This window comes from Sycon ciliatum, chromosome 11, assembly GCF_964019385.1.
Source record: "Sycon ciliatum chromosome 11, ocSycCili1.1, whole genome shotgun sequence".
Taxonomy (NCBI): domain Eukaryota; kingdom Metazoa; phylum Porifera; class Calcarea; order Leucosolenida; family Sycettidae; genus Sycon; species Sycon ciliatum.
Window position 1 is genome coordinate 14,778,185 of NC_088653.1, and position 8,969 is coordinate 14,787,153.

General features: G+C 45.9%; 1 long non-coding RNA gene across 2 annotated transcripts; it reads right to left on the reverse strand.

The window, feature by feature from the left end:
• Window positions 1-1,886: 1,886 nt before the first annotated feature.
• On the reverse strand, window positions 1,887-4,577 carry LOC135827524 (uncharacterized). 2 transcript variants are annotated; one of them, XR_010555481.1, is made up of 5 exons: window positions 4,215-4,577; window positions 4,072-4,114; window positions 3,382-3,482; window positions 2,901-3,001; window positions 1,887-2,547 (listed from the first exon to the last, which is right to left on the reverse strand). It is a non-coding gene; the product is annotated as an uncharacterized LOC135827524 (long non-coding RNA). The 2 variants fall into 2 exon arrangements; XR_010555480.1 differs by lacking the exon at window positions 4,072-4,114 and having other exon boundaries at window positions 4,215-4,564.
• Window positions 4,578-8,969: the final 4,392 nt, after the last annotated feature.

Sequence of the window (8,969 nt, forward strand, 5' to 3'; positions counted from 1 at the left end):
AAGAGAAAAAAACGCCAGACCCACCAGGACTCCCATAGCTCAGTTGTTAGAGCATTGCTCATGACAAGCAAGGTGCTGGGTTCGAGTCCTGGCGGGCCTGGCGTGTTTTTCTCTTTTCAGGCAGTTCACTTCCCCGTCTGATCCTTTGGATTATTATTACTATTAATATTTTTTATATATTCATGTTTTAGCACTTAGGTTATTTTCGTGAGTTTGCACCCCGTGTTCATGAGTTGTTTCTGCACTGTTCATGCCCGTTTGTCACACTTACTCTTTATTTTAGTTCTCACTTTTTGTAAAACTTACCACAAGTTACCCGTCATGTGTCACACTTCTTTGGATTTTTAACCTTTGTTTTTCCCTTGATCTCTTTAGTTCCGTATTTCCACTGATGATTGGAACGTGAAAATCGATTTTGGAAACACACAAAACCAAACCTTGAACAAATTGTCATGTTGCGTGGTGATGTCTGCGGCATTCATACTTTTCATTGCTATTATTAAATATTTTTTATAATCGTGTAGGTGAAACAGTGCCAATAAAGTTGAATTAATGCTTGCAAAAGGCAGGCTTGAGTAAGTGAATGTAGACAGCTTGTAACACACTCAACTGTGATAACCAGCTAGCATGGAACAGTACACTGAAACAATTTGAAAGGAGACACACGGTAAGGAAAGGCTTACACCTTTCTTACACTATGTGAAGTTCATCCACCGTCCGTAGAGGGCTCAATTTGCGGAAGGCAAGGAGCACTATACACCTAGATTCTCGCACCCTTTGTAGCTCAATCACAAAAAAAGTTATTTCCAATCCACGCTGCTCACACGGTATTAATTATTATACTAGGGTGTTTCCCACAGACCTATGTAGTGACAGAACAATCACCCTTGCACCTTGTTGTTGCTCTCGTCACTTTGTAACCTTCAAGGAACACATAGTTTGAGCATGTATTTTGGTTTGTTTTTGTTTTCTCCTTTGCATTAGTCGGTGCTTGCATGATCACTGATGACAATTGAAGAAAAACGTAGCCTTTGAAATTTTTTCCGAAACAATACAGTCATGTACTTCTTGCTGTACCTAGTCAGGGTATACGCTATCTGCCGCCAGGGGATCGTGAAGGCTTGTCTGCACCATCAGTCCGTGCGCCAAGTTCAAAAAAGGCGTCTAAAAGTTGCACTTTTATTTGCAACCGCGGGAAATTTGAAGACGAATTTAGTGACATACCGAATTCTTCTCAATTTTCGACAATTGGTTACCTTGAGAATACAGGCTTATCCTCCTATATCGATTGCTTTTGCGCCGTTATCGTGTTAGAAGGGTGAGTGATGAGCACATTTTCGAAAGTGCACCACGATATTCGACATCTCACGTCGTTGCGGTGCCTTTTTGTTTCTCTTCTCAATTTCCCATTTCGTAGATACGTCGCAGGAGATTGTGGGCCGTCTTATTTTGCAAGGCTCTATCTCTGATAAAACTACGCGAATGGGCGGACAGATGGTGTTGCTATAGGCCAGGAAGAAACCACGAGTGTCCGCATTGTGACCAAGTCCAAATAGGCCGCCAAAGCCAGGGCTCGAAATTGCATCCTGACAGGCAATGCGGACCATGTGTAGCCTGCCAAGATGTTCCCCTTGATGGCAGATATGCCCACCCCGAGACCACGCAATGCTGGGAATATGCACATCATCCTACAATACCACGAAATGCATGTATCTGCAAGAAATGCATGAAAAGGCTCATAAATCATTCAGCAGAGCCAATGCCTGTCACTGACAACGTGCAGCCTACAGAAGCAATGCCTGCACAGCATGTTGCAGCAGCAGCAGCAGCACCAGCACCACCACCAACACCTGTACCCGTACTCGCAACAACACCAGACTGCTCAGTAGATGGTTGTGACTTGCCACGGCATGTCACAGTTTCATTACAAGCAGTAGAGCAGTAGACTTTCATTACAAGCATTAAACGATCAGCCAGCGGGTCTCTGCAACCGGCATAACATGCAGCTACATGACAGCAACAGGCCCACATGCACCATGTGCAGCGCACAAATAAGGAGTGTTAATTAAGCGTAAATGTCCGAACGTCGGAGCCGTTCAACGTCAGCTGCACGCTGAGCGTGGTCTTACGGTCACCGCGGATAGTGCTTTTTGCCTAGCCTGTTATAAAGGCCAACTGGATATGGTGGACAGTCAGACTACTGACTTCAAGCTGGAGAGCCTGATGCAGAGTATAACAGACGAAATGCACCAGTGCACCTCACCCGAGGAGTCCGCATTGTTGGCAACAGCAAGATTCGTCTGTCTTGCATTCCTCGAGAACCGTTCTCTTCTTCTGGCAACGGCTGCTGATTTCTTCACCTCTTCTTTACCATCCATCAACTGCAACAACCGGTGGCTACTGTCCAGCCTTATTTCGAAGCTTGGCGCTCATCTCAGCCATGGGTCATATGGTACCAGTAAGAAACGAGGTACGCTCCTGTACCGTACAGGGTGTGACACAGTTCTGTGCTTATACAATTCCCTCGCCGTTGCACGATCCGAGACCCTGAAACACAGAGCACAAAATGAAACCCAGCGCACACAGCACACAAGCCAACCCAGTGGCCCATCATCCTTCGTGTCAGAGCTGTCGGCTGCAATGCACTCACAAAATTAATCAAAAGTCAAGCACAAGAATTCAAACACAAAGAGCATAACGTTCTAACTTCACTGTCGGAAATGAAGCTGGACGCAGTGGTGGATAGTGTGGACAGTGAGTTGTGGGGACACATTTGGCTGATGATGTACGGCCAATCAAAGTCAGAAGGAAGTCAAGCATCCAACCACCGTGCAAAGAGGATCAGGTGCTTGTTTGTGCTATCATGTATGATGCATGCAAGCACACCAGCATGCACTTACCCTTTCCAGCTTGTTCTTTCGGACTTTGTGGATGCACATAGCAATTCCAGCGAGCTCATGCGAGTACTAGCTCGAGCCGGCGCAACAGCAGGTGTCGACTCCTACAAGCGATATCAAAAGACCATCATTGATAAGAAATCAGAGCTCGGAATGAACAGTGAGATACCTCGCGCAAAGTTCTCCATTGCAACAGTGGATAATATCGACAAAAACGAGCCAGGCAAGCGAATGTACTGCGGAGACCAATCAAGAGGCTTTCATGGTACATCTATTCAGAGCATCACACCAAAGCCCATCAGTAGCAATATTGTCGCGTGCAACAACATACATGTACACCGAGTGCCACATCAAGGATTCCACTGTGCATCACAGCCTGCCAACACGAGTGAACCACAGGGTATGAGAGGCAGGTCCCGTGCAAGAACAATGATTGAAGGCCAGAAGCCACAAGTCGACCATCAGAGCACGCAGAGACACTTACCTACACCCACCCCAGTCACAGCTGGATGATGACGTTCAGCCTGATTGGCCCACTGGACCTACAGTAGTGTAGTGCTGTTGATGACGAGCGCACAAGACCATCTACAGAAAGCACAGAGAATCCAGAAAATAGGGCAAAAACCTGTGACACAACTATCACACATGATCAAGATAAGGCTGCAAGTACAGAATGTTCAGTATGCAACACCCAACCAGCGCCAGATGTGCGTGCGTGTGTGTGGTGTGTATGTGTGTGTGTGTGGTGTGTATGTGTGTGTGTGTGTGTGTGTGTGTGTATGTGTGTGTGTGTGTGTGTGTGTGTGCGCGTGTGTGTGTGTGTGTGTGTGTGTGTGTGTGTGTGTGTGTGTGAGTGTGCATATGTGTGTGATGCTGAATTCGAAGACACATGCTCTCACAATGCATTCGCATATGCTGCGGACGCTGAGTCTCCAGCTCTTGTTTTGTTTCAGGCCCTGCACTTCTGTGCAGCTGTGCTAAACTACATAAAAAGTTTCTTTGACTATGTACTCCATCTATAATTATGTAATGAACGTCCTACCATCTGACCATGGTACATACAAAAGAAACTGTTCAACCGACTACCTTCAGCCAGAACTTTAGCAAACTAGATTAGCAGCCAGGAATACTGCTGGATTTTGATTAAAATCTGGACCCCAACCACACGACTTACATAGAAATTCCGTTTAGATGTCGAAGACACAACAGCAAGGGGACTAGTTTGCAATGTCGAGATGCCCAAGGAAAATAAGCAGCCAAAACGTCCTTGTTCAAGCACAATTACTTTAGTGCAAAATTCCACACAATTCGACATACCTCCACGAAATTGTGGGCCGCTCCATTTTGCATAGCCTCATTGGGATGTGCTTTGGGAATCCAAACCCAAATATATCTACCTTTCGCTTAGAGCATAAGCCGAGAGTGTCCGATTATGCTATCCACTCCAGCACGACAAGCAAGTTGATGGTACGATTACGACGAAAAAATATGTAGTGCAAACACAGGTCTTCATGGTCTACAGTTGGGCGCAACGAACCTCAGCTAAAGTGCCATAGGTTACAAAGGGACATACCTCAGCTGCAAACCAGTTATGAACAAGGATTCCTCCAGCACACGCCAGTTCAGGTCCAAATAAGGTTGCAAAATACCAACAAAACAATTGTGTCGTCGTCATCTTTTTGCACCTCGATTTTTCCCGCGGTTGCAAATAAAAAAACAGGCTACTCAAGGGCTTGGCGCACGGACTGCCATTGTTGTGGGGATGGAGGACCACAGCGGACCGCAGTCTGCGCCATCGTGCCCCGATATGGCCCTACACTACCTTATACGCTCTAGATTCGTAACAAAGGCGGTGCGCGTGCGGAGTAGATCTACTACGGACTCTTTGCGATAGTGCACGTAAGTGGCTATAAGGATTTCTCCATCTGAAGCCTTCGTACCCCGATATGGCCGTAGGCTCTAGATATGTAGCCCCGCTGGTACGGACTTTGCGATATGTGACGCAATAGACCGTATATGGCTATATATATCCGATGCTCTTACATCATGACGTTAGAAGAAATCTGCTATCTGCACCCTCGTGCCCCGATATGGCGGGAGATGGCCCGAGACGTCGACCCAGTCTACCTCCGGAGCTCCACCTCTTGTTGTATCCGGCTTTCAGCTTAATTTCACGCGTGTATTGGTTAAAACAAGCATGCATTGTACGCACATGTACGTCACGGCCAAGTAAACACTCTGTGTGTTAACCAGGGAGGTTTAATAGCAAACCTGATTTTGTGATCAAGACTGCATGCGCCATGCTTGGCCAGACTGTCGACGCCAAATCGGGACTTTTGCACGCGCGGTGGTGCCGCCAGAGGCGCCTGGCTGCATCATCCCCGGCCCAGGCCATCCTCTTTGGTTGTCGACGAAACCAATTCCCAATTTTAACAGCTGCGTTTATTTGTAATACGCAGCACGCAACCATTTGAAAACCTCTGTCTCTCGGTAAAGATCAAGGACAAATTGGTTTCGCAGGATGCATTAGGTATTATGGGAGGAGTGGAAGAAGATATTCTCAAGCCATATCTGCAGGTGAGTAGTAATATAGTATTCGAATGAATTTTGGAATTAAAAAAGAGAGGGCTGTCGCCACTGGCGTGGCTAGTACGGCCATGGTCGTGCCAGTTTTCGCCAAGTCCACGTTCATGGGCTGCTGAGTGTGCACATGATTATCTGCAAGTACGTACTAGTAATAAGCTATCATCATAAGCTTCTCGCTGGAGTCTCTACCTCATCAACTGTTCTTCTTGTCCAGTCTTGTCTACTGCGCTAGCTGTCATATCTGTTGCTGGAGGAATGTGCAGCTGAAACAAACAGATCGATGAGTGCGAAGAAGTAGAGAAGGGTCCTCCCAGAATTTTTAAATTGAACATGTGGAAACGCCGAGTGAGAAGGCAGATTTTGCCTGTGCTTCTGGTGAAGTAAAGTAAAGTAAAGTAAAGGTAAACAAACAAACAAATAGTCTGTCGTGTAGTGTATCGAGGTAGAGAAGTGTCCTCCCAGGATTTTGAAATTGGACTTGTGGAAATAGTCCGTCCTGTAGGCGACCTGGGGCCGTACCACCCCCCAGGAGCTGGCTCCGGGCCTGCAAGTTATCCATTTTGCTGTCCCTTTGGGAAAACACGGCCAATAATTCAAAATTCCGCGGGGAAAAGGGGGGTTTTCTGCGGAATTTTCTGTGGTAAAATCAAAAATCTGCGGCACTTTCTGCAAGTTTTCACCCTCCTTGTTGAGGATATGACAACTATTTGCATGAAGGAGCACTTTTCACACTATGCTTTGCAGTCACAAACTGACATGCGAGTGAAGAATTTTGGAGATCCTGCACTCACCCGCACTGGGCAAGAGCATAATGTGCTCCAACAGATCGCGAAGTAGTTTTTCTGCTGCTTTCTGAGTAGTAATATTACTAATTTACCCTAAAAAGTTCAAATTCCGCGGGCGAAAGTGTAGATTCCGTGATTTCCGTGGATAATAGCAATTTCTGCGAAATTTGCCGCGACCGCGGAATCGCGTTTTTCCAAGGGGACAGATTTTGTCCAACACTAACGATTATAAGCAGGATATTGTTGAGTCAAAAATGTGCAACAATTAGCACAAATATAATGAAAATAGAAGAAATCACATGGAAAAGAGTTGTGAAGCAACTATCCACGGTTGCTGTTGGGGTGGGGATTGCTGTTGGTTTGTTCACTGGAGGTGTGTGAGACCTAGGTCTCAGGTTGTTGAAAGCCACAGAAACATGTCACTGTTGTGCCGTGTTATAGCACTTTCTGACTGCTTATTGCCTTGTCACAGTCGTGGATATTTGCTTCATTACTCGTTTCACTATGATTCCTTCTATTTTAATTATATTTATTGGCTGTTGTCTGATGATTGGTTTTTGCCATGAAACTCTGAGTTACAACAAAAAACAGCCCTATTTACTTCCTTTTGTGTACCTCTTGCGTACTACGCTCTGCCCATTCCGGGCATTTGAGCACTATTGCAGGTTAAGGCGCACACCCTCTGTATTTACTGGCTCAGTATCCGAGTTAAATTGGCAAACTGATTTACCGTAAAGTCGCGGATAAAAGCCAGGCTTATAAGCATATAAGCCGCTTTCTGCATTAGGCTTTAATACAAACCAGGCTTGTATGCAAACCATGCTTCTATGCACCACTGATATTTTTGCCAGGCTTGTATGCACATCGAAGCCAGGCTTATCCGCATACGCCTACCCTAAGCAGTCAAATATTCCTGCACAGTTCAATTCTTAGTAACATAGCACACCAAGTCAAATCTATGTTTCGCGTGCCCTACCGCACGGCTTGGAAAAATAGAATGTTTCATCTCCCGCACCTTCTATGTGCCATAGCCTGGAATGCAAGATTATCGAGAAGCTGATAACCTCTGGTTTGCCATACTAGCTAGAGAATGTTCGCCAGAGCAGCCATCGATTCACTCGTCTCGGTTATTTTTTTTCTTGTCAAGGATTCGAAAAGGTACGTGCGCGCGCGGCGACGAGAAGCATGGAAATAACTTGGTGTGGCCGTATATTTGACTGCTTATGGGTTGCGCAGTTGAACGGTGCCTTCACTGCATGGTGACTGTGCTTTGCCTGGTGGTTGCGCAACAATGGCACACTCCAAGCAGCATGCACTAGCCTATACATGTTGGTATGAGTAGGACATGGTGGAACGGTTGCGCAATCATAAAACTGGGACCCGTGAAGTTAACATTCTGGAATTGGAAATACGGACTGTTTGTTGTGATAAATCTAATATGGACTTCTCACTAGGTGAGTATAGGAAATAGAAACCTCGCAAAAGACCTCGGCTTCGCCTCAGCATTTATACTATATTGACCATGTACTCGGTATTATACATATCGCTTAGGCTAATGAATGAATATTCTTCTGAAGTGGCTCAGTCAATTCACTCAATCAGACCGTCCAACAGTCATATTGTCCACGGAAAATGCGGATAGTGAATATCCAGTGGTGAAAGTTCAAATTTTGATCAAAGAACCTGCTCTGCATCGACCTGGGGAGAAAGTCATAAATTTGTACCTCAAATCACTTACAGAGCACCTATGTTATCAGAGCTTTGTCCACGTACTCTACGTAGACAACTTTCCGTACTTGGAGTGCAAACTCGCGAAGTCATGTTTTTTTTCCCGCCCACTAACGTAAAGTCGTTCAACTTCACGTAGTGCGGAACCTGCCTATTGTCGTTTCTCTCATCTTCAACACGAGAGAGAGGATCATGGTCGGAGCTGCATAATACAGAGCACGCGCCGTTGGAGTCAGAGAATTTTCGAATGTTACTGCGTCCATTCGAATATCCTTTCTGATGTCGGTATTCTGGAAGACATTGCTGTGCATGGAATCATGTGCACGGTTCGCTCCACTGGCTGCAGAAAGCTGAAAAATAACCTCATGGGAGCCTACCTTCCTCTAGCTCTGTTCCGTGCAAACCAGTACACCTGACCACGTCTGGGCATGCACTCATGTTCGCTGTTCTTTGATCGCTTACCACTCTCACTTGTTCTTTGCTCAAACACTAGCTCTTTGCCAAATTTTCAAAATTTCTCATAGTTTCCCGTACCCGAAGTTTCCCTTTCAAGACTGCGTTCCGTTCATTCTCTCTCTTCTCTCTCTCTCTCTCTTCTCTCTCTCTCTCATTCTCTCTCTCGTTCTCTCTCTCTCTCTCTCTCTCTCTCTCTCTCTCTCTATCTCTCTTTCTCTATCTCTATCCCTCTCTCTCTCTCCGTACATTATTGTGCTCTCTGTTGCTCCTCTCTCCTAATCGATTTGCCCTATGCTCCTTGGTTGTGACCGTTGTTGATTACAATTTGCCTGTATGTGAACATCTTTACATTGCATGTCGTTGATTATGCTTTGCAGATTGTCTAGCATCATGGAGAACCAACATGGACTAGCGACAGTCATTTTCCTGATACTCACCGCCTGTACTCGTGAGTTCAGCTTGTCTCCAATGCCCAGGCGTGGGTGCATTTGTGCCACATGCTTAGAAGTGATGCCAC